Here is a 26322-nt window from a genome sequence, read left to right as displayed (position 1 = left end):
CTTTAAGTGTTGGGAACTTCTTTCATTAAGAAACAACAATGAAGTATAACATCAACTAAATAAAACACATCTGAGAACTGAATGACGCTTGCGTACTATGTGACTCTGATCTTGAACTTCTTGACTCACAACTGTAAGTTGAGTGGACTGAGGCACACAGTGGCATAAACTGTACCAACAGCAATAAAGACCACACTGTGGGCTGAGCCAGGTGTTGGGCTGAGGATTTTATATACTGAGCTCCTTGTATCTGGTGGGCAGATTTCAGCATGCTCACATTACAGTAGGGAAACTGAAGTCTCAGAGAGGGAATGGCACTTGACCAATGTCACAAGTTAAATGGCAGAACATGGATTCCAGCCAGGCCTGTCTGAATCTAAGCACTTGGCTGAAGTTAAGAGATTTGCTTTTTGGTGTTTGTTATTGTTTCATTCATTCATCCATATATTTCAAAAACGTTGATCAGACTTTTGTATGTGCTGGGTGTTGGGCAAGGAGTTTTACATGCAGTAAACGAGAAAATATTCATAAAGTGCATACAACATGGAAGAAGTGCAGCTTTAACTGCATTATTACTATTACCAACACACATATACCTATCATAGGGGGCTCCTGCACAGGTCATGGGGAGAGGTAGATGGAGAAAGCAATTGTAAAAATTGTAAATTTCTACAATTATAAAAATATGAATATATGTAGTCTTTCTTTTAAAGATACTCACCTTCCTGGGTCTCCATGGGAGGTTCCACAGACTGCATCCATGACCCTGATCAACACTTCCATCCTCAGCTGTGAAATGGGCAGTAGCATGATCCAATCAGAGCCACCAGGCAAATAGATTTAACTTGTCCCAGAAACCTCCAGCTGACTAGATTTGCAAGGACATCTTGACCAACTTTATGCTTCCAGGAACTACGGTGCTACTTGTGAAGATGCCAGTCAAGGAGGAGGGCCAGTAGGGTTGGGGCAAGCCAGCCTTGGAGCAGGGGGTAAGTGGAGTCCAAGACCTGAGCCCTTCTCTGTGGGGCTGTAAGTCCCAGGGACAGACTGACATTTACAGTTTGCAAAGCTTGACAGTGAACCCAGCCCTCCCCTACCTGCTCATAAGCATTCACTAGTGCCCTTAGTGCCCCTTAGTAGTGAGAGGCAGGAACATGAAAGGAAGGCAGGTGACCCCAGGCTTGACTGGTCCTTTCCAATGCACTTGGCTGTTAGAGATGGATAGTGAGAGTCAGCACATGGTATTCTGGTGTTCTCATGGAATTACAGGGTAAGCCGGGGAGTTGGGGAGCCCAGTAGAGAGGTGGGGCAAACCTAGGTATAGACTTCTGGGTGGTACCTCTGGTCCTATTCCTTCCTGACAGTTATAACTAGAGGGGTGAGTCCACTTCTGGGTTGGGTGGGATGCCCAATCTGCACCTGGATCCTTGCTCTTCATAGAGTATTTGTGTGCCCAGCAGGGAGTCCCACATTGCCTGGGGAGTACTGTTGGAATCTTGGGCTTGCCTGTTCAAGGCCAGCCTCAGCAACTTTGCAATACTGTGTCAGAAAATAAAAAGGCCTAGGGATGTAATTCAGTGGTAGAGAACCCCTGCACTTTAGTCCCAGTATCATAAAAACGTAATAAAAAATAAAATGAGTGGATAAATAAAAGGACAAGTAAAATAATCTAACTTATTCTAAGCTTGATTCTCATATTTTAAAATATGTTGAATTAAATAAATCACTAGAATCAAGACAATTATGTTAAAGCATAGTGCTTAGAAATTCATATCTTAAGTAAAATGTTGCTATTAGCTTTCCGTTAAGCAGGAAAACATTGCATGAATTTTCTAAAAATACTAACCCCAAGGTTTTGTTACATGAATTTTAGACAAGTCAGGCATCTCCATTATTGAAAGCAGGAGTAAGACAGTCCTTGAGTTTGTATACTACACCTTCTCTGAGATAATGCTTTGTGTCTAACAGATGTTCTACATGTAGATTTTACCATGTAAATTATTACACAGTAATTTGTACATTTTTTATTTGTTTTAATTAGTTACACATGACAGTACATTGATCTTAACATATCATACTTTGAATCAGATGGGATATACTTTCTCATTTTTCTGAATGTACAGGTTTCAGAATTCCATTGGTCATGCAGTCATGTATATACCCACAAATTTTAATTGTGCAGTCTGATAAACTTTAGGTAATCCAAAGCCATATATTGGTTAACAACAGAAGGCTTCTTAGAAGGCTTCTTAGGTGGTGTTCTTATTGTGTAAACACAATAGAGTGTATTTATGATAACCAAGAAGGCAACATTATTACCAGGCAATAAAATCTTGGGGTAAACCACAGTTTTACATGTGGTCTGTCATCAAAAATCCTTGCTGGTGGCATATGACCATGCATTCATTGGTGACTGTCACTCAGATCAAGATAGAATCACCCACATCATCATCACTCACATATCTCGGATTTATGATTAGAAATACATTATAAATACACAATAGTTTGAGGAAATTCAGTATCTCAATATATTTAGTATAGGCATGGTAGAGCTTTTTTCATTCATACATTTTCAATCTTTCTATATTATTATATTTAAAGTGTGTTCCCTATAAATGAAAGATATTAAAGTCTTGTTTCCTTATACATTCTGAAAATATTTATCTTTTAAATGGGCACTTATATTTGATATAATTAATAATACAGCTGGATCTTAAGTTTTGCGTCATGTTATTGATTTGTATGTGCCTCATTTGTTCTTGGTTCATTAATCCCTTTTCTTAACATTTTTTATCAAGCAACGTTTATAATTCAATTGTATTTTCTCAATTTTTTTGTTATACCTTTTGGTATCATTTATTTCACTGATTACACAAAAATGAAATAATTTTTAATAGTGTATATATTAAAATATTGGAAAGATCAGGATCTTATACCTACCGTTCCCACCATTTGGATATTTTAATTATCCGTTTGACCTCAACAGGTGGTATAAGCACCACAAGATATTCCTGTTCTTTAGGTCTTTGATGTATTCTCACATAGTTAACTTTACTGGAGTGTTCATTCCTGTTTACACCTTTGTGATTCAATAACAGATTGTCTTCTTTGAATGGAAAACAGCCTTTGAGGCTCTTGTAGTTTATGGTTCCCTGACAATGTATTCTCTCAGTTTTTGATAGTGTGTACAGCTGTAGCGGGTAGGGAGGGCTGGCTGGTGCAACGAGTGTACAGCCTGAGATGCTGGCTTGCTCTCTCTTGCCTTACCTCCCAGAAACATGTCCAGTGACTCCCTTCTTCCTGCATACACTAGAAAGCACAGCTACCACCCAACTCCCCTTAGCGTTCATTCTTCACAGGTTCCAACTGTCACCTGTATTGGCTTTCTAGGAATGGAGGTGCACCACGCCAGAGTCTGGGTGATGTTTTTAAGTTCAAGCTACCCCAAACCCGCCCAGCTGCATTGGATGCTCACCTACCCTGAAATGTCAATGCCACAACTCTATGTGGCTGGTTGGGTGGTAGGACATTTTCCTGACTGGGCAAAATCTCGAGAGAGCCAGGCTGTGAGGGAACATTAAGGAGGGCAATGTGGCTGGGGCCAGTGCTACAGTGGGTGATCCTCACGTCCTACCACTGCCCTCCAGCCCTCCTGGGTTTACTGGACCTGCGTGGTCCTCGCCTGCAGCAGGATGCATGCTTCAAGGAGCCCAGCATTCCTGGTGCTGTCAACTACAGACAGCGCCTGCTAGAGGCTCTGTAGTGTGGTGTTGGCAGGTGGGCGTCAGAGATGTCCCTGGCCCTGGAAGGAGTGAAATTGCCCATAGGCCAAATGGGCCGCAGCCCCAACAGACCCATGCTCCTCTTGCAGTGGTGGAAGAAATTGGGGTTGTGTTTGTTGAAAAGAAAATGCCCCTGGGGTTTGGGGCCTGGGTCTTCTCTCATACCCTCACAGATAATCTGGTACTTGACTTGAATCTTTTTCTGAAGTTGCAAGTCCCAGAAGCTCCTCTTCCTGGCCTGGCATGGTGATGTCATACAGCTGTCAGTCAGCCTTCCTGTGACATCAGAAGTATTTGGAGAGCCACTAGCATGTCACAACAGGCACTAAGCAGGACCCTTGGTGACCAAGGCCCAGAAGGAACAGCAGGGAAGAGAAAGCAAGAGCAATCTTCTACAGAGCCTTGAATCTCCAAGCCTTTGAATCCAAAATTGATGGATGGCAGCCTTTTCCACTTTGAATGACCTTGTTGTCATATGCATTGTTATCACTTCACAGGAACATAGTTAACACAGGCATTTCATTGAAAATAATCAAAACCAGGGTAGCTAGATTTTGAGAGCAAGTGGATGTAGGGATGTTCAATGGAAGTGACTTTCTAGAAACTCATCTCAGTGTCACGATTCCTGACAGGAATTTCAGAATAATGGACCATCAGGAGGGCTGAAAATTTGGTGAGGCTTTTTATTATTTTTTTATACTACATATGGAACCCAGGGGCACTTATCCACTGAGCCATATCCTTTGCCAATAGCATATTTATATTTACATACAGGGTCTGTCTAAATAGCATAGGCCTTACTAATTTGCTGAGGCTGGCTTTGAACTCCAGATCCTCTTGCCTCAGCATCCCAGTCCCTCAGATGACAGGTGAGAAACTCCTATACATCTAGGTCTTCCCTTTTGGGCAAATTTCTGCTGGTTAGTGTTATAGTTAGGAAATGTCCTGGAGGAGGGAGAATGGGTCATAAATGATTTGTTAGTTGTTCTAAAGGGCTGGGGGGTCAGGATTTGAATTATGCCAATAGTTTTCTTAAATGGGAATGACCTGAAAATTTAATTTTTCCAAGATGTCTCTGCCTCTCCTGTAGGCCCATGTAACCATGGATCACTCACTCAGGCTTTTCTATGGTCAGAGTTTATGCACAAACCCTTTCTGGCTCACAAAACCTGGAAGAGTTCTTTCTATAATGACACTTCAGTACTGTGGGTCCACAGGTAACTAAAGCTTCTGAAAGTATTGCTTTCAAATAAGAAAGTCTAAATTCTTGGACATTCAAAGTGGAAAAGCTGCCATCCATCAACTCTGATTAAAAGCTTTAGATTCACTTGTTTTTTTTCCATGGATGGTTGCTCTGCAAAGCTCTCCATAGAAGTCAGACTGGAAGAAGATCCAGTCATCTGCCATACTGACCCTCTTCAGATGTTCCAGATCACCAATACTTTTCAACCTTTTATCTTCTGTTAAATAACATTATTATAATGTGGTTAGAAAAGTATCAGGCTTCAAATGAGAGCATCCTTATGATTATTGCTTTCAGCAGGAATCTGAGTATGAGTCCTCAGGGCTTCCTCAGTGACCTTGACTTTTTGATAGTAAGCAGCATCCATGGTGGTTGTCCACTATGAATGGCTGTTAGGTAAAAGCATTCACATGATAAAGCTGATGTGAGGTAATAATCAGCCTATTCTTGGAGAAGAAAGAATGCTCACAAGCAGTTAATGGCATGAAATTCAAAGGAGCACTTGCATAAATCTTTAGGCTGTAGTAGCCTTCTGTAGTAGGCTCCCTGGATGTATGAAAATTAAGTGTCCTGGTACAGGTTGGCAGGGTGGAAGTCAACCTCCACACCAGCTGAGCAACCTAGAAGTGATGACAAAAGAGAGCTGTTGCTTGGCACTGCATTTCGTCCCTCTGTTCTCTTTCACATTTGGAAAATTTGATGTTTCTTTGAGGAAGTGAGGGAAGAGGTAGTGAATAAATATCTTAGTTTCTTCTGATGTGACTCAGGAGCCCTAGCAGGAATTTAAAAGGCAGGCTTATGTGTATCAGTGTACATTCAGTCACAACTCTTATGAAATGTTTTCATACTCTTTTGTGCATTTAGTGGATGCTTTTTTTTCAGTTATGCAGGATAGAGTTGTGTGTAGGAGGCTATTATCTCTTCTTATAAATATTTATGTGGAAATTGATGATTAGTCTTCTTAGGTTAAGGCATCAAACATGAATACATGTTTGGAACAATCCACATTGAAGCTAACTAAATCACAGGCATTAGGGATGTGAAATTTTATAATGGTTAAAAAACAATTTAAGAAGATAAATGATGTTGTATTTTACAAATGATTTAGGATATATTTTTGGTGGGTCAAAAACTAGCATACCATACTTGTGGCTTAATAAAACTTTTCTGGTTTTCAAATTCAGGTTTGGCCAGTTTAAGGTCTACATTTATGTATATTTGTAGGGGTTTATGGTGTTTATTTATTTGGAGAGATATCATGCAGTGATGTCTTTCAAAATTGGCATTTGTGTTAATTCAGATACTTGGATGATAGTGTTGTTGTGTAATGAAAACCTTCACTCCTAGGCCTCATGACAGAAAAGCAAAATCAGCACGTGTCATCTGCTGTACACTGCAAGCAAAGGGAAATAGCTCAGAAGCTGCAAGTGCATTTAGGTCCCTTGGAAGTTGAATACTGTCAGTTCTTATCTTTGCTTAACTACTCCTCTCCCCATTAGTTCTTATTTATGGTATTTTGAAGCTGGTTAATTTACTGGTGTTTTTCAGGAGACCATTAACATTAATACAATTTCTTTCAGTGTCTATGAAAAGAATTTAGTTTTTCATTTCTAACACCTTTCTGGTATTAGTGCTCCACAGAAAAGTCTTTAGCTCTTCCCCTTTTAAATATTCAGCTTTAGAATCTTTGTCTATTTCCTTTCCTTGAGTGCTGTGCATGTGTAAAATTGACAAGAAGCACTGGATGAGTGTGTTTATCAAGTGAATTACAGGCACTTATTTTATTCATTACACAAACCATTTTGAAGCATCTTTGTGCCAGGGGCTGTGACATTCACATGAAATCTGTTTCCTCCAGACACCTCTGCAAGAAACTTTGGCATTGTTGCCCTGTTCCTTGTGTCTAGAGGCTAGAGTCAGGCCAAGAGGATGAATCATTATATTAAGCCAGATTGGCCAAATATTTCTGCATCTAGATGTCAGTTTAAGGGATCCTTAAAAATTCAGGCAAAAAGAGCTTCTGAATGGGGCCTGGATGCAGGGCAACAGCAGTAGCAGCAGTGAGACCTGGCTGGTGCAGAGGATGCACACTGAGGATGCTCCCTTGCTAGCTTGCTCCTTCCCTCCCTCACACATGCTGAGTGACTCACTCCCATGGGCCCTCACTATAAAGCACAGCCACCACGCACCTCCCCTCAGCTTTTATTCTGCACAGATTCACGCTATCAATGCTATGAATGGAGGGGCAACCCACCAGAATTTAGGTGAAGTTTTCCAGAAAACATCCCACAACCCCCTGAGCTGTATTGACTGTGCCACCGCCCTCAACTATGGACAACCGCCAGTCCTTGTGGCTGTTGGGGATGTAGGGCAGTTTGCTAACTGGGCAAAATGCTGGGAGAGCCAGGGATGGAGAAGCAGGGTGGGAGGGGAATGTGGCTGGTGCTGGTGCTATACTGTGTGATCTTAGCATTCTCCCGCTGCCTTTCTTCTCTCCCCAGGGAAACTGGCCCTTTGGGGTTCATTGCGGGCAGCAGGATGCAGGTGTCAGAGAACAGTGTACTGCACCTCCTAGCGGCCTTAAATGGTGTTGCTGGCAAGCGGGCAATAGCGGGGACCAGGCCCTGGAATGACTGGGATCACCCATAGATCAGATGGGCCTCGCCCCCAGGAGACCCACGCTCTGTTTCTAGTGTGAATAAGTGAAGGTCACATGTGTTGTCCCTTGGACTTCCATCTTATCATGACAGCTGAGTTGAGGCTTCTATCTTCCTCTGATTCAGCCAGGACTGGAAGCTCCTCTGCTTTCCCACTCATGGTGATGTTATAGTACTACTAGTACTACCAGTCTGGACATCCGCAGATAGCTGGAGAGCAGATTTGTTGTCATAGCAGACCGTAAATGGGACCCTTGGTGCCCAAGGCCCAGGCCCAAAAGACCCACAGGGGAGAGAAAGGAAGTGCAATCCCCTACAGGAGCTTGAAATCTTCAGGCCTTTGATGCAAAGTTGATGGATGCCAGCCATTTCAACTTTGAATGTCATACTCCCAGGAGCATTTTTACCACAGTTCCTGCAGTGGTTTCCCAGAAGCATTGTTACCACAGCTTGGCATTTCATTGAGAAGATTAAAAAAACAGAGAAACAGGATTTAGAGTGCGAGTGAATGTTGGAATGGAAGTAACTTTCTGGAAACTCATCTCAGTGCCATGGTTCCCAATTGGAGTTGCAGACAACTGGATCATATGATGGGTGAAAATTAAATGAGTTTTTAAAAATATTATTAATATTATTTTGGTACCACATATTGAATCCAGGGGCAATTATCCACTGAGCCATATGCCATGACATTGATATATTTATATTTACAGACAGGTTTACTTAGGGCCTCCCTAATTTGCTGAGGCTGGGTTTGAAATCCCTTCCAGATCCTCCTGCCTCAGCCTCCCCAATCCCTGAGAAGACAGGCCAGAACCACCACCATATCTGGGCCTTTCATTTTGGCCATATATCTGCTGGTTGGTATGTTTGCTAGGAAATACCCAGGAGGAAGAAGGGTTTGTCATGAAAAAATTATTTTTTTTCTAGAGGGCTGGGTGCTAGGGTTTGAATTAACACAACACTTTTAAGTCATAATGACCTTAAAATATATCCAGATGTCCCTGCCTCCTCCACTGCCCCAAGACACCAGAGATCACTGAAGGTTTTGTATGATCAGAGTTCAGCCACAGCAATTTCATTGCTTACCGAGACTGGGATGAATCTTTCTATAATTACACACCTCATGACTGTGGGTCTTGACAGGTAACTAATATATCTGGCAGTAGTGCTTTCAAATATGAAAGTATAAATTCTTCAGACAGTGATTGGTTTTGTATAGGGATGGTTTCCCTCTGTTTCCACAGAGGTAAGACTGGAAGGGATCTAGTCACCTGGCCTACTGGACCTCTTCGGATATTCCAGATTACCAGTGCTTTTCAACCTTTTCTCCTCTGTTAATCACATCAACAGAATGTGGTTGGGAAAGTTGAAGGCTTCAGATGGAAGCATCCCTATGATCAGAGTTTTCAGCAGGAAGCTAGGGTAGGAATCCTCAGTGCTTCCTCAGGGAGCTTGACTTTTTTGAAAGTAGGCATCCCTGGGGGTAAGACAACTATCAGTAACTGATAGGTAACAGCATTCACATGACAGAGCTTATTTGGGGTGTTATTCAGCCTATTCTTGAAGAAATGATGTTAACAAGGAACACATGGTGTGAAATTCAAAGGATTACATGCACTAATATTTGGGTAGTCATAAGCTTCTGGTCCAGGCTCCTGGTTGTATGCAAATTAAGTGGCCTGTTAGAAGTTGGAAGGGTGAAATCAACCTCCATATCAGCTGGGAAACCTAGAGGTGATAACAAAATGGCACTTCCTTTTCTCCCTCTGTTCTGCTTAGCATTAGGAAGATGTGATGGTTCTTTGAAGAAATGAGGGAATAGGTGGTGAATAAATATCTTTGTTTCTTCTAATTTGACTCTGGAGCAATAGCAGGTATTTTAAAAGCTGGCTTATGTGTATTATTACACATCCAATCAGAACCCAGTGAAATCTGCAGGATGAACCAAATGGCCAGATATTTGTGCACCTAAAGGTCAGTTTAAGGGACTGTTGGAAACTCAGTCAAAGAGAGTTTCTGGGGCTGGGGATGTGGCTCAAGCGGTAGCGCGCTCGCCTGGCATGCGTGCGGCCCGGGTTCGATCCTCAGCACCACATACCAACAAAGATGTTGTGTCTGCCGAGAACTAAAAAATAAATATTAAAAATTCTCTCTCTCTCTCTCTCTCTCTCTCTCTCTCTCCTCTCTCACTCTCTCTTAAAAAAAAAGAGAGAGTTTCTGTCAGTCAAAGAGAGTTTCTGGGTTGGGCCCTGGTGCATGGTAGTGGCAACTGTGGTGGGGCCTGGCTGGTGTTGGGGGTGCACAGAACGGGTATGCTGTCTTGCTAGCTTGCTCCTTTCCTCCTCACACGTGCTCAGTGATTCACTCCTGTCTTCATTAGGGAGCACTGCCACCTCTTATGTACCCTTGGATTTCATTCTGCAGGTTTGAGCTCTCTCCTGTGTTGGCTTTTTATGAATGGAGATGCATCCCACCAGAGTTTGTGTGATGTTTTGAAGCTCAAACTTCCCATCACCCACTGAACTGCATTGGATGTGCCACTGCCCTCAGATATCAATAGCCACCATTCTGTGGTTGGTAGGGCCTTAGGCCAGTTCCCTGACCAGACAATACCTTGGGTGAGCCATGGCCTGGAGGATCATAGCTGGAGGTCAATGCCACTGGGGCCAGTGCTATGCTGGGTGATCCTCATATCCCTCCCATATCCCTCTGTCTCTACCAGGTCCAGTGGACCTGTGGGGTCCCAATTGTCTGCAGCAGGATATGGGTATGGAAGTGTTCAGCATGCCTGATTTGGCCAATTGTTGACTGAGCCTCCTAGAGGCCCTGGAGGGTGTGCAGGCAGGTGGGCTTCAGTGGGATCCTGGGTCTGGAAGGAGATGGTTCACCCATAGACTAGATGGGCCATGCCACCAACAGACCCTCAATTCATTTCCAGTGGGAGAAGAAGTTTCAAGCTTTTCTTGAAAATAACATACCCCTGGGGCTTGGTAACTTGGTTTCTCTTCATATCATCACAGTTGACCTGGTGCTTGTCATGAATCTTTGTCTGAAGCAGCCAGAACCTGAAGCCTCTCTGGTTGCCTGGGAACAGTGATGTCACAATGCTGTCAGTCTGCCTGTCTGTGATATCAGGAGGTATCTGGAGAGTGGCTAGGATGTCACAGTGGGCATTAATCAGGACCGATGGCACCCAAGGCCCAGAAACACTCAATGTGGAGAGGAAGCAAGCGCAATTTCATATCAGAACATGGCATCTCCATGCTTTGAATCTAAAATTGCTCAATGTCAGCCTGTTTCACTTTGAATGTTGTAGTTGTCATGTGCTATGCCATCATTTTACAGGAGAATTGTTTATGCTGTTTGAGCAGAATCAAAACCAGGGTAGCATGATTTTGATTGGAAGTGAATGACGAGAAGTTCAATGGAAGTGACTTTCTTGAAACCAATCTCAGAGTCATGATTCCAGAGGGGAATTGCAGTAAACAGGATCATCAGGAAAGCTGAAAATTTGGTAAGTCTTTTTATTTATTTATTTTTTTGGTAGCCCTTATTGAACCCAGTGGCATCTATCCACTGAGCCATATCTTCTTCCTTTTGTATATTTATATTTACAGACAGGGTTGAATAAGTGTTTAGGGTCTCACTAATTTGCTGAGGCTGGCTTTGAATTTGTGAACCTCCTTCTGCTTTCTGAACCACTGGTAACACAGGAAAGTGCCACCATTTCTGACATATTTTCTCATTTTAAAACAATAGGGTGTGTTAGATAGCTTCCTATTCCTATATTCAGTCTATAAAGAGGAAAACTTTACTTTGTCTCAGAATGTTAGTGGTTTCACAGTCTATGGTTGGTAGGCCCTATTGGGTTGTGGCCAGGTAGAATATCAGAGTTGGAGATCCTATTAGAAGAAGCTGCTCACCCAGTAGCATTGAAGAAACAAAGAAAAGGGATGCTTGTCTTGAATCTTTGTCTGATTGTCCCCAAATAACCTTCAAGGGCATGCTCCAATGACCTACCTTCCTCTCCCAGAACCACCTCTTAAAGGTGCCACTGTTGCACCTCCACCCCACCCCATCCAGCCTAGGCAACTGAACCAAAATCACTCATGTGAATTTGGGGTGATGCAAAATACCACGCAGACATTGAATAACTTTTTATATGAGCTTCAGGATGGTTTCCCCGGCTCCCAGACTCAGGTTCTCACTAGGGGGGCAAGAGAAAATTATGAGATGCTGAAGAGAGAGAGGGGGAACACATTCTGGAGTTGGATTTTATTGGGGAATGCTGTATCTTAAAACATTCTATCTGACAAAGGGCATTGGGTAGGATTACAAAGGAACAGGTGAGTGTAACTCAACCCTACCAGGCAACACCTACTTCTGGAGCCATGCCTCATTATCCCAGCAGAGGTAAAGCCCAAGTTATTTCAGAGTGCAATAGTTGTTCAGTATCTCTTGCTCAGGTCTTAAGGGCATGTATTTGCAGAGTGGATCTCGTCATGCCACCACCTCCTAATACTTCCACAGGTTTGGATAAAGTCTTTTCCACACATCAGTTTTTGGGGACACTTGTCTATATCATAGCAGTATAAATAAGTTCAAGAGATTCATTGCACCAGATGGTGACCACAGTGGACAACCACATGAAGCAGCCTCCACTTATCCTTGAGTGATACATTCCAGGACTTCAAAGGTGTGATCATGGAAAGCACCAAATCTTTGCATAGACTGTTTTCTCTTGTACATAATGGATAAATGATAAGGTTTGATTTATACATTAGGTGCAGTCAGAGATCAACATCAGCAATAAGAAAATGAACAAATGTAACAAGTCATTGTAATAAGAGTGGTTTATTTCTGGAAATTTTCATTTCATATCTTTGTGATTGATCATGGGTAACTGAAACCATGGAATACAAAGCCATGGATAAGAGGGAGGGGGAGGCAAGTGTATTGTATTATTATTTTTTTTTCAATTTTTTGGTACCAAGGATTGAATACATGGATGCTTAAACACTGAGCCACATTCCCACTCATTTATTTTATATTTTGAGACAGGTTCTCACTAAGTTGCTCAAGGGCTTGCTAAGTTTCTGAGGCTGGCCTCAAACTTTTGAACATCTGCTTCAACCTCCTCAGCCACTGGGATTATAGGCATGCACTAGCCTGCCCAGATTAATGTATTGTATTCTTAAAATTTGTGAAGAAACTAGAATTTAAGTGCTCTCACCAATGAAAATTAAGTGCAAGATGGAATGCATACATTAACAAGTTTGATTCAGTTTCCATGTATAGATTCATTTCTGAATAGCACGTTGTACATGATGACCACATATGATTTTGATCTGTCCATTAAAAATAATAATAAGATAAAATGAGAGGGTAAGCATGTGTACCCTAAGAGTGGCTTTGGGCATCCCAGCTATAGGGCTCACTGTAGGGCAGACCCCTTAACATATCTACTGTTTCAGCTATGCTTGGTGAGTTTGGACCTTTTTAGCAGCCAACTCCATTTGACTTTCCCCCAGTTGGGTGTAATCAACTGAAACCCTTGTCACTTGCTGTGAGCAATGCCTCCAGGGACCCTGGGAAGGAAGAGGGCCAGGGACCCAGTTATGGTATATGGGGGCGAAGGGTGCATGGGGAACAGGAAAGTCAGGGGTGAAAATGGCAGAATACAAACCAAGACATTTGGAAAATGGTGTATCACCCTCACCTCCTGCCCACAATCCCCAAATGACAAGAGGTCTACAGTTGTTTATACTTTAATCTTTATTAAATATGTTGACCCAAGAGAGTCTAGGAAGTTAAACTGCTCCATGTCTTTGAGGAGTCTTTGGTGGTAAAATATGGGAAAACCCAACTCAAAGTGGTGTTAAAAACAAAACAAACCAACCTACAACAAAGGAACAAAAGGCCAGAGAGGAATTCATTGGCTGCTATGACTGCAAAGTTACTGTTCAAAGTAAGCTTCAAGTACAGTTTGATCCAGAGTCTTATTTCATGAGAAGAAAGAAGCCTCATTCTGCACCATCAGGTTACAGAACACCTTCCAATAACTCATACTTAAAAGAAAAAAAAACTTTCCTATTTATCAGCATAATTTCCTTTTGTATCATGAGCCTAACTGGGTCCCATGACTTCTGTACCAATGTTTGTATCAGGAGAATGGAAAGCGTTGTTGAATTTCTTTAATCAAAGATTGGGAGACATCCCTGCAAAGGTAACAGGGTATTCTGATAAAGTCACCAGGGAATATTACAATTGACTATCACAAGGAAAAGACATTCACAATTATGTGAGAAAAGCATAGGGTAGAAAGTAAAGGCACAGTGAAATAATTAGTGCATAAAATGTGTCTACAATATGGTCTCACTGATGTCTGCCTCATTCTGAGTACATGAAGAAAAAACCTAGGACAAAGCTGCATCAAGGTGTTCCTTTGAGATTTCCCTAACTGATAAGATACTTCCATTTTCAACTTTGTTACACAGCTGCATCAACTAACCACTTCACCCAGTTAATACAGAACTTTAATTACTGGGCAAAGAAAATCCTTTATAATTTTGCTATCTAAAAAAAGGAATTTGCTCTTAAAAAAAACAACTAGAAGGTGCTGGATCTGGAGTTCAGTGGCAGAGCACTTGCCTAGCATGTGTGAGCCATTGGGTTCAAATCCTTAGCACCATATAAAGATAAATAAATAAAACAAAGGCATGCTGTCCATCTACAACTACAAAAATAAAAAAAAAATAAGAAAAAAACAATGAGGATGTTGATGATATGACCATGATATCAATTCCAAGTAACTGTCTTGAAGCTGCCCCTTTTTGGTCCTTTAAATCTCATATGCCTCTCAAAGCAAAGTTGAGTTGAAAGGCTCTGGAAGATCTGTTGTTCTTTTGAACAGTCCCATTGTTCATCCAATTCATGTTTATTGAGCACTTACTATGAGATGAGAAGGCCAACAGGCTATAGGGGAGCCCTTTCTTGGAGTGAGTGTTTTATTCAATGTCAAGGTTTATTCAATGTCATCACCACACCCCCCCAAGAAAGGGGAAAGAAGAGTGGCTGGCGTGTGTGGAGTTCTTACATCCTGTCAGGGTTTGGCATGTATCAAAACTTATTTGAATCCTAATGGATAAGTGCTGTCTATATTTTACAGATATAAAAAATGGGAGCTCAGAGAGACCAGATAATTTGCCCAAGGACACACAGCAATGTTGGGCCAGAGTTATAGCCTATGGCTCCAATCATAAGGTCACATTCTTTCAGTGATGGTGGAAATGACAGTCAATCAGGAAAGATGGCAAATAACAAACAACAAAGAGATAATATAATGTCAAGACCTAGAAAGTTTTGAGAAAAAAAAGAAGGTGAAAAGCAGGAGGTGATAGATGGGTTAGGGAGCAGCACCTTCAATGAGTAAAACATTTTGGCCAAGGCTGGATGAAAGAGCAAATGTGTGGGTTAGAATGGACCCAAGCAGGGTCAGGGGAGAAGGCCAAGGTGCCAGGAGGTAAGATGAAGAGGTCACCAGAGGGGCTGGGGTTATGTCTCAGTGGTAGAGTGCTCGCCTAGCATGCATGTGGCACTGGGTTTGAGCCTCAGCACCACAACAATGTAAAATAAGGATACTGTGTCCACATAAAACTTAAGAATAAATATTTAAAAAAGAGGTCACCAGAGCACTCAGGGCCATGGAGGACTCAGAAATACCCCAGACTGTTCATCATCCATGGATTTTGTACAAGGCCCATGTGATCACAAGCCTGGTGGTCTGCTGAGTAGAGAACAGGCCTGTGGGGGCAAATGGAAGTGTCTACTTCACCAGTCCAAGTGAGAGATGGGTTTGGCTTAGATGGGTGTAAAAAAGTAGTCCCTTTCCAATAACAAAACAATGTAATTTAACAAAGTAGAACCTGTTTATATTTTAATAGATTCAGACAAACTGATTTTGGATGTACCTTCTTCCTTTTGAAATTCCTAGGACGATGAGCAGAGATGAAGTCTCCTTGACCACCCAGTTACAGATGAGAAGACTGAAGGTCAGAGAGGCCAGGAACCTTGCTTAAGTTCACATAATAAATTGTCCATATTCACACATGTGGGAAGTGGCAGGGCCTGGGTGTGAACTCTGACAACCAACTCCCAGGCTCATATAACCACCATTATAGTACCCTGATCCCCCAGTTGACAAAAAAAGTGTTTCATTAAGTGACAAATCTATGAATGACATTTCTGAGGGCCTATCCTATTCCATGTGGCCCTGAAGGGCACAGCTTTTAGCAGTCAGAATTCTGCATAGCTAAAAATTGCTGTGGCAATATGGTAGAGAGTTTCCTGTCCCTGGAAGCAACCAAGCAGGAATTAATCACTGCAAACATATAGATTTCAAGCTTTTAATAGAGATTTAACTATATTATCTATATTACCCCCTCCAACCTTAATATCCTGGGCATGGGACAGCCATTTATTCATATAGTGATGTGATCAATTATTAAGCTTCTACTGTGGACCAGCCTTTGGGTTAAATGTTAAGTCACCAAAGAGGAAAAGGTCAATATTGTAGAGCTCACAGTGAAAATGACATTGAATGAATTTTCCAACATTGCTCTCTTTGAGAAGTGGTGCCTATAGCTCGAGATGTTCATATCTATTAGCTTTATTAAACTTTTGCAAGAAAGTGTTAGCATTCTCATGAAGCACAGAGGTAGGGATTCACATACCTGCTGGCCCGCAGCCAGTCATACCCTGGATCCTGCCAGGTGAGCAGCTTGCCAAGTCTAGCTGAGCTTGCCTTGCCCAAGCAGCAGCAGCCCCATCTGCAGGTGCCTGTGACAAGGTGTCCAGGGTCCCATCCCAGCTTGAGCCCACTGGCTGTGTGCTAGCTGTCTGTTTTCCTGAGTGGCGGCCAGCCTGAGGAGCTTCATAGGGCTGTGCCTCAGCCTGAACAGTGTCCACCAGCACTGGGCAAGCGGTAGCTGCCTGGGCACCATAGAGGTGAAGAGCAAGTTTGGAGCTGAGTTTCATCAATTTTTGCTTAAAGGTCAAAACCTAGAAATTTGTTCACAAGATAGTCAATGCAGACATCCAGGGAGACTTGCTGCCTATAAATAATGACAATTATCACAAATCTATGTCAACAGCCAATCCACTGTTTAGGATTTTTATACAAAGGAAAGAAGCAGCAGAGTACAGTGCCTTCAGTACAGACATGCTGATAACGATGAAGAATGTTTTAATTAATGTGTTCAGTCCAGATAACCACAGAAAAAAAGCCATGCATTAGTATGCCCCAGGATATCAGGCCTCTGTCTTCCATCATAGAAATGGATATGCTCCCAGAAACACACCATCAGGATTGTCTTTACAAATATGGCATTGAGAAATGCCCTGGTTTCTCCATCTAGGATGGCTAAAATGTCAGGGTAACACCACACCACCTAGAGAATGTCCCTGGGATCTTTATATCTAGGATCCTCTCAGTATATCTGGCTCAAAGCACAGGACTGTTAACTGTAAATGATGACATTTTTAGAAGTTAATGGTATGGAATTTTCAGGGAATAGTATTGACCAAGTAAGAGATGTGATGACTGCAAACAGCTGCAACCTCATCATAACAGCGAGACCAGAAAACCAGAGGAATAACGTTGTTGGGAAAAGTTGGACTTCCAGTAGCTCTGCACAGTCTACCAATAATAGCCTTATTAGCTATCCACATCAGATGAAACCAAGCTTTGAGTGAAAAGATGAAGACAGCGATGAAGACGACATTATTATTGAAGACAATGGAGTACAGCAAGAGATTCCAAAGGCATTTCCTGAGGTGGAGATCCTGGAATTCATAAGACAAATATAATTCAGTTTTGAGTCTGGGCAATATGGTTTTATTTCTTCTCATGAATTAGAGCTTAGCACCCCTAGAAAGTGACATAAACACAGAACTCGAAAAACAAGCTTCAGATCAAAAACTCTTAGAAGAAGATGGAACAATTATGACATTATGAAACCATCCATTGGATGTTTTCTGAATGTTGAGGAGGCTGTGCAAAGTATAATTTGGCAGTAATTGAAGCATTTGTACCTCTGAACTACTGATGTGCGATAATCATGGGAAACAATAATGCAAGCTTGCAGGGCATGGTAGCCCACCTCTGGAATCCCAGTGGCTCAGGAGGTTGAGGCAGGAGGATTGCAAATCAAAGCAAGCCCCAGCAAAAGTGAGGCCCCAAGCAACTCAGTGAGACCCTCTCTAAATAAAATACAAAATAGGGCTGGGGATGTGGCTCAGTGGCCAAGTGTCCCTGAGTTTAATCCCTGGTATCCCCCCAAAAAACAGCAAAGTTAAACTGTTATTAAAATAGGTCAAAAAATATTAATGTAATTTTTGTGGCTCAGAGGTTAATTTAGGTCTAAAACATAGGGAAGTTGCTTGTGAAATTATGTACTGTTGCTATATTTTCTAGAAGAACTTTTTTTTGTGCACATTCCTATACACCTGTGAGGGGATTGAATCATATCTGTTTGAAGAGGTGAGAGAGAGTTTTTTTTGTTGTTGTTGTTACATGTGGATTTCCAGTTTCCCAGCACCATTTGTTGAAGAGCTTTCTCCAATGTACATGTTTGGCGCCTTTGTTTAATATAAGATTATTGAAGTTATGTGGTTAAGACTCTGTGTCCTCTATTCTGTACCTTTGGTCTATAGGTCTATTTTGGTGCCAATACCATACTGTTTTAGATACTATTGCTCTGTAGTATAGTTTTATGTCTGAAATAGTATTGACATCAGCTTCATTATTCTTGATAAGGATTACTTTGGCTCTTCTGGGTCTCTTATTTTTTTCTGATGAATTTTATGACTGCTTTTTCTATTTCTATAAGGAATGACATTGGGATATTGATTGAAATTGCATTGAATCTGTAAAGTGCTTTTGGTAGTTTGGTCATTTTAATAGTATTAATTCTGCTTATCCAAGAAGAAGGTAGACCTTTCCATCTTCTAAGGTCTTCTCTAATTTCTTTCTTTAGCGTGTTGTAGTTTTCATTACAGAGGTCTTTCACCTCTTTCTTTAAATTTATTCCCAAGTATTTTTTTGAGTTATGGTAAATGGGGTGGTTTTTGTATTTCAATTTCAGCAGATTTGCCACTGATGTACAGAAATATCTTTGATTTATGAGTGTTGATTTTATATATAGCTACTTTTCTGAATTCATTTATTAGTTCTAGGAGATTTCTGGTGGGATGTTTTGGGTCTTCTAGGTATAGAATCATATCACCTGCAAATACTGATAATTTGAGTTTTTCTTTTCCTATCTGTATCCCTTTAATTTCTTTCATCTGTCTGATTGCTCTGGCTAGAGTTTCAAGAACTATTGTTAAATATAAGTGGTGACAGAGGGCATCCCTGTCTTGTTCCAGTTTTTAGAGGAGATGCTTTCAATTTTTCTCCATTTAGAATGATCGTGGCTTGTGGCTCAGCATAGATAACCTTTACAAGGTTGAAGTATGTTCTTGTTATCCCTAGTTTCTCAAGGATTTTGACATGAAGGGATGCTCTGTTTTATCAAATGCTTTCTCGGCATCTGTTGAGATGATCATATGATTTTTATCTTTGAGTCTATTGGTGTGATGAAATACATTTGTTGATTTCTGTATGTTGAACCAAACTTGCATTCCTGGGATGAATTCTACTTGATAGTGATGCACTATTTGATTTGCCAGAATTTTATTGAGAACTTTTGAATCTATATTCATTAGAGATATTTGTCTGAAGTTTTCTTTCTTTGATGTGTCTTTGTCTGGTTTTAAAATCAGGGTGATACTGGCCTCATAGAATGAGTTTGGAACTTCCCTCTTTTCCAATTTCATGAAATAGTTTGAGAAGTATTGGTGTTAGTTGTTCTTTAAAAGTCTTGTAGAACTCAGTTGTGTATTCATCTGGTCTGGGGCTTGTCTTGCTTGGTAATCTTCTGATGGAATCCTCTATTTACATGCTTGAAATTAATCTATTTAAATTGTGAATATCATTTTGATTTAGTTTAGGCATATCATATGCCTCCAGAAAGTTATCAATGTTTTCTATATTTTCTATTTTATTGGAGTACAAATTTTCAAAATAATTTCTAATTATCTTCTGTATTTTAATGGTGTCCATTTGATATTTTCCTTTCCATCATGAATTTTAGTAATTGGAGTTTTCTCTCTCCTTCTCTTCATTAGCATGGCTAAGGGTTTATCAAATTTTATTTAGTTTTTTCAAAGAACCAATTTTTTGTTTTGTCAATGTTTCAATTGCTTCTTTTGTTTCAATTTTATTCATTTCAGCTCTAATTTTAATTATTTTCTGTCTCCTACTGCTATTGGGGTTGATTTGTTCTTCTCTTTGGAGAGCTTTGAGATGTAATGTTAGGTCATTTATTTGTTGACTTTTTCTTCTTTGAAGAAATGAACCCCATGCAATTAACTTTCCTCTTAGCACTGCCTTAATAGTGTCTCAGAGATTTTGATATGTTGTATCGGTGGTGTTTTCATTTACTTCTAAGAATTTTTTAATCTCCTCTTTGATATGTTTTGCAACACATTGCTCATTCAATAGCATTATTATTCTCCAGGTGTTCTAGTAGTTTTATTTTTTATTTTATCATTGATTCCTTATTTCATTCCACTGTGGTCTAATAGAATGCAGGGTAGCATCTTTACTTTTCTGTATTTACTAAGATTTGCTTTGTGACATAATATATGGTCTATTTTAGAGAAGGATCCATACACTGATGAGGAGAAAGTGTACTAATTTGTTGATGAATAATATACTCTGTATATGTCAGATAAGTATAAGTTATTGATTGTATTATTGAGCTCTATAGTTTCTTTGTTTAGCTTTTGTTTGGTATATCTATCTATTGGTGAAAGAGGTGTATTAAATCATCCAGAATTATTGTGTTGTGATTTATTTGATTCTTGAACTTGAGAAGAGTTTGATTAATGAACACATTTGGGGCTTATGTATTTATATCTGTTATGTCTTGTTGATGTATGGTACCGTTAATCAGTATGGAATGCCCATCTCTATCCCTTTAGATTAACTTTGGCTTGAAGTCTACTTTATTTGGTCTGAGAATGGAAACCTCTGTTTGCTTACATAGGCCATGTGAATGGTATATTTTATCCCGACCTTTCACCTTCAGTCTGTGGACATCTTTTTCTATGAGATGAGTCTCTTGAAGGCAGCACATTTTTGGGTCTTTTTATAATCCAATCTACCAGCCTATGTCTTTTGATTGGTGAGTTTAAGCCATTAACATTTAGGCTTATTATTGAGATATGATTTGTATTACCAGTCATTTTTTAAAAATTTTTGGTATTTAGCCTGACTTGGTTTCTCCTTTGGTTGGCTTCTATTTTATTGTAGTTCTTCCCTTTGCAGATGTTCATTGCTATTTTTCATTTCCTCCTTATGGAATATTTTGCCAAGAATGTTCTGTAATGCATGCTTTCTTGCTGTAAATTCATTTAGCTTTTGTTTATCTAGAAGATTTTTATGTCATTGTCAAATTTGAAGCTTAATTTTGGTGGATATAAGATTCTTGGTTGGCATCCATTATCTTTTGAGCTTGGCATATGTTGTTCCAGAATCTCCTGGATTTGAGGGTCTGGGTTGCAAAATCTGCTGCCATCCAAATTGGTCTTCCCTTATAGGTAATCTAATTTTTCTCTCTTGCAGCCTTTAAAATTTTATCCTTATTCAGTATGCTAGGCCTTTTCATTATAATGTATCTTGGTGTAGATCTGTTGTAATTTTGTATATTTGTTGTCCTATCAGCCTCTTCTGTTTGATTTTCCAATTCATTCTTCTTGCTTGGGAAGTTTTCTGGTATTAGTTTATTGAGGAGAGTGTGCATTCCTTTGGCTTGAATCTCTGAACTTTCTTCTATTCCAATAAATCTTAAATTTGGTCTTTTGATGATATCCCATAATTCTTGGATGTTCTGTTTGTGGTTTATTACCATCTTCACTGTGAGGTCAACTTTATTTTTAAGATTGTATGTTTTGTCTTCATTGTCTGAGGTTCTGTCTTCCAAGTAGTCTAGTCTGTTGGTGATGCTATCTATTGAGTTTTTTAATTGGCTGATTGTTTCTTTCATCTCAAGGATTTTTGTTTGTTTCTTTTTTCAGTATCTGTATCTTTTTCTTGAAATAATCTCTTGCAACCTAAATTTGCTCTCTTATCTCTTTGTTAGTATAATTAATGGTCACCTGAATTTGTTCTTATCTCTTTGTTGGAGTGATCAATTTTTTCCTGTATCTGATCACATTCTTAAATCCCAAATCATTTTAGTTATGTATATTTTGAACTCCTTCTCTGATATTTCACCTATTGAGCTGTCTAAGGATTCTATTGTTATAGTATCTTGGTTTGTTTGGGGCACTTTCCTCCCTTGTTTTTTAATGATGTCTATGTGTCTTCCTCTCTTGCAATGTAGATCTGAGGTATTACAACTTCTGCCCTATTATCTTATAGTATCCCTATAGGTTACCTATACCTCGCTTTTAGGGGAGAGATCCATAATACAGCACTCAATGTACCCACCTGTGCAGCTACATATCAGCTTCTATTTTTACATTTACAGTTTTGTCACTATAATCAGAAATTTCTGTTATCTTCTACCATATAGTCAATAGGTTTGTGTAATGGTTTATAGTTTTAATGGTAGAAAGAGGGACTGGGGTGTTGCTGAGGTGTTTATGAGATAGGATGTGAGAATATGGAGTTATTAGATTATAAGACTAGTGAGAGGGTAATCATGAGAAGTTGACTGTTAGTAGAAGAAACAAGAGATAGGCAACCTTATGCAAGACTCCCTGTTACGTGTTAGGACTAGTAGAGAAAACCCTGGTGCAGCCAGGCCACAGGGAATTTGGTGATGTCTTACCAGGTCCTTATTTTTGTCTCTTGATAGAAGCAGAGATATTCCAGTTTCGTGGTGGTTTTACCCTCAAGCCTGTATGTTTCCTGATGTTGGGCTGTGGAGAAACTTTTGAATAAGGAACCCCAGAATGGGGGGGGCTCTGCCCTGGAACTCTGGGTTTCAATTGCATGGGGGTGCAGGCCTTAGTTTTATTCTTGATGACTGCTAGTCTGACTGGTTTGAGATGCAATCTCAATATGGTCTCGATTTGCATTTCCCTAATTGTTACTGATGAACTGCTTTTTTTATATATTTGTTAGCCATTTGTGTTTCTTCTTTTGATATGTGTCTTTTTATTATATTTACTAATATTTAAGTGGGTTATTTGTTTTTTAGTTTTTTAAAATATATTCTACTTTTTAATCCTCTTACAGAAGACCAGCTAGCAAAGATTTTCTCTCATTCTATGGGCTCCCTCTTCCCATTCTTAATTGTTTCCTTTGCTCTGTGGAAGCTTTTAAATTTCATCCCATCCAGTTAAGTAACTTTTGGCATTATTTTCTGAGATTTAAGATTCCTATTGAGAAAATCATTGCCTGTGCCTGTAAGCAGAAGTATTATTTACCCTATGTTTTCTTCTAGGATTTCCATAGTATTTGTTCTCATTTCTAGGTTTTTGATCCATTTTGAGTTGATTTTTGTGCAGGGTAAAGATAAGAATGTAGTTAACTCTTCTACATATGAAGAACCAGTTTTCTCAGCACTACTTGCTAAAAAGGCTATATTTTTTTTCTTCTTGTTTATTTTGAGACAGGGTATCATTCAATTGCTTAGTCTGATCTCAAACTTTTGACCCTCCTGCTTCAGCTTCCTAAGCAGTTGGCATTACAAATTTGTACCAACACACTCCATGAGAATGTTGTTCTTTTAAGATGAGAGGTTTAAATACCTATGGAAAAAACCTATTGTTATTGTAAGTTACCTTAAATTAGTTATGCAATCAAAAACACTCAGGGAAGGTCCAAGGAATGGAACACAGGCCTTTCATATGCTAAGCACCTACTGTACCACTGAAATATACCCCAGCCCCTTGAATTCTGATATGTTGCACTGTCTGATAGTGCTATAGTAAGCCACACTCCCAACTTAATTACTTTAGAAAGAAGAGTGAAAAAAAAAGTAGGAAAACTTTTTCACAAGTATCTAAGCATGGGAGCTACTTAAATCATAATACTAATTTCTTGAATATTATATTTCTCAATAAAAATCTTCTCTATTTTTTGTTTACCCATAAAGAACACAAAAAAGACTCAGAGAAAGCAGCACATGCAGTAAGAAGCAAGAGAAGAGAGAGAGAGAGAGATCTTCTTGGCTTCACACTCAAAATGGTGCTATGGGGATGGTGCTGTAACTTAGTGGTTAGTGTGTGTGCTTTTCAAGCACAAAGTCCTGGGTTATATTTCCAGTACTGCCAAAAAATTAAGTCAGAAATTTTAGGCTCAGGAGGTATAACACATCAGTACATTGCCTACTTAGAATGTGTGTACAAGGTCTTAGATTTTAGCCCAACCCTACCAAAACCAAAAAATCTACATGGTGCCAGTTTTCCTGGGAGAAAAACACCCCACCACCAAGTTTAAAAATGATGATTAATTTTTCTTTTAACTTTTTGAGAGTTTAGTTGGTCCTGTGCTTCTCATATTTGAAGAAAATACAGTAATATTGCAAACACCCTTTTCCCATTGTTATGTAAGCTTTTCTGGTTTTAGGTCTAAGTGAGCTTTATTCATGAATGTATTCCAAGAACCTAGGAGAGTGATGAGCATATAATAAGCTTTCACTAAGGATTTTTGATGAATAAATTACTGATGAATTCTAATGTGGCCCAATTTTCTTGATAAATTTAGCAATATGCAATTGTAACAGTCTTAGTTACTAGGTTTTCTAGGCCTTTACTTTTTTGGCCTAAGTTTATCTACAAGGTGGAATTTTGGTTAGACTCCTACCTTCTATTTTTTCTTTTTATTTTTTTTAATTGTGCATGTGTGTTGGTGCTGGGTATTGAAGCCAGGATACTCTCTCTACCACTAGATTATAAGCTAGATCTTTTGTTTATTTTAAGATAGGGTCTTGCTAAATTATTCAGGCTGTCCTTTAATTTGAGATATTCCTGTTTCAGCTTCCTGAGCTTCAAAGGTTACTGATATTACAGGCATATGCCACCATGCTCTAAATATTATTTTAATTAATTTGTGTGTGTGTGTGTGTGTGTGTGTGTGTGTATGTGTGTGTGTTGTGTGTGTTGGGGTTTAAACCAGAAATATTCTACAAATAAGCCCCATCCCCATCACTTTATATTTTGATACAGGGTCTCTCTCAGTTGTTGAGGCAAGTCTAAAATTTTAATCCTGCCTCAGACACTAGAATATGAAATTGCTGAGGCAAGTCTAAAATTTTAATCCTGCTTCAGCCTCTAGAATATGTAATTACCCATCCTCAGTCTCCATGTTTGATGGGATTATATGTGTGTGACAGCAAATAGTGGCCTGTCTTTTACTTTATTATTTTTATATTAAAGTTAAAGCAGGGTCTCTGTTTGTTGCACAGAGTAGCTTCAAACTGGCAGTTGTTCTGCCTCAGCCTACCAAGTAGCTAGGATTACAGGAACATGCCAGGACTCCCACCTTCTACCCTCTTTCTTAAGAGAAGGTGTCATACTTATAAGAGAATGCTTCTAGGCAAAGTCTCTGCATAATTTTCCCTCCCAGACTCGAAGCCCTGCTCTACTCATTGCACCCTCTTCTCCTTCGTTTAGTCCTGTGCCCCAGTTGTTGCTGTCAACTACTCTGTGATTTCTTAGGAGACTAAATTCCATCACCTAGGGAGGCATTTTCCACGAGTTACCAAGTGAACCCCCAAGTATAAAACATTCCCCAAATTTCAGAATGCAAGCTGGTATTGTTGATGCTTTCCTATCCTGCACATATAAGTGGTTTATGGGGACCAATGTAGGAATCTGATTCTCCCAATAGGGAATATTCAGATTTGTTTTGTTTTGTTTTCTTTTTGGTATGCCTGGAGAATCAAACCCAGGCTCTCTTGCATGCACAATAAGCCCTCTAACAAAGACTCCCAAGCATCCCCTTTAGCTTTTGAAATTCTCAGGACTTCAATAAAGACAGCTGACTACCTCCTGACATCACTGTCCTGTCAGTCTATTTCCCACAGGAGTTGCCCCAGCCCTTTCATTTGTTCTGGCTGAGTTGTTCCCCCTAGCCCTAGTACAAACTGAACCCAGGATTCAATCTCAATACTTAAGCACTAAGCCATATCGCCAGCCCTTTCTATTTTTTTCTTAATTTGAGATAGAGTCTAACTAATTTGCTCAGTGCTCTACTAAGTTTTTGAGGCTGGCCTGTTCCAGAAAAACTAGGATAATAATTGTTGCCTCATATATAACCAATGATGATAGATTAACACCATAATGTTACCACATATTGAAATATAAGAATTCAAACTAATAAAATAGAGCTATGTATATGAAAATTCTATATTTTTTTGAAAAACATTCTGAGAACAATTTATTCCTCATCAACCTGCCAGACACAGTAATTAGCCCCCCTTTTAAGACTGACAGTGTATGTCCCTCTGATTGTCCAGTGTAAAAATTTTTCCATGGAAGTAATTTTTAAAATTTAATTTAACTCAATTTATTTAAACAG

General features: G+C 39.8%; 1 pseudogene; it reads left to right on the top strand.

The window, feature by feature from the left end:
* LOC101963311 (partitioning defective 6 homolog beta pseudogene) overlaps window positions 1–17438 on the top strand; it is a 52209-nt pseudogene extending 34771 nt beyond the window's left edge.
* Window positions 17439–26322: the final 8884 nt, after the last annotated feature.

Source organism: Ictidomys tridecemlineatus, chromosome 8, assembly GCF_052094955.1.
Source record: "Ictidomys tridecemlineatus isolate mIctTri1 chromosome 8, mIctTri1.hap1, whole genome shotgun sequence".
Taxonomy (NCBI): Eukaryota; Metazoa; Chordata; class Mammalia; order Rodentia; family Sciuridae; genus Ictidomys; species Ictidomys tridecemlineatus.
The sequence above is the reverse complement of the archived record's forward strand: the minus strand, read 5'-3'. Positions and strand labels throughout refer to the sequence as shown.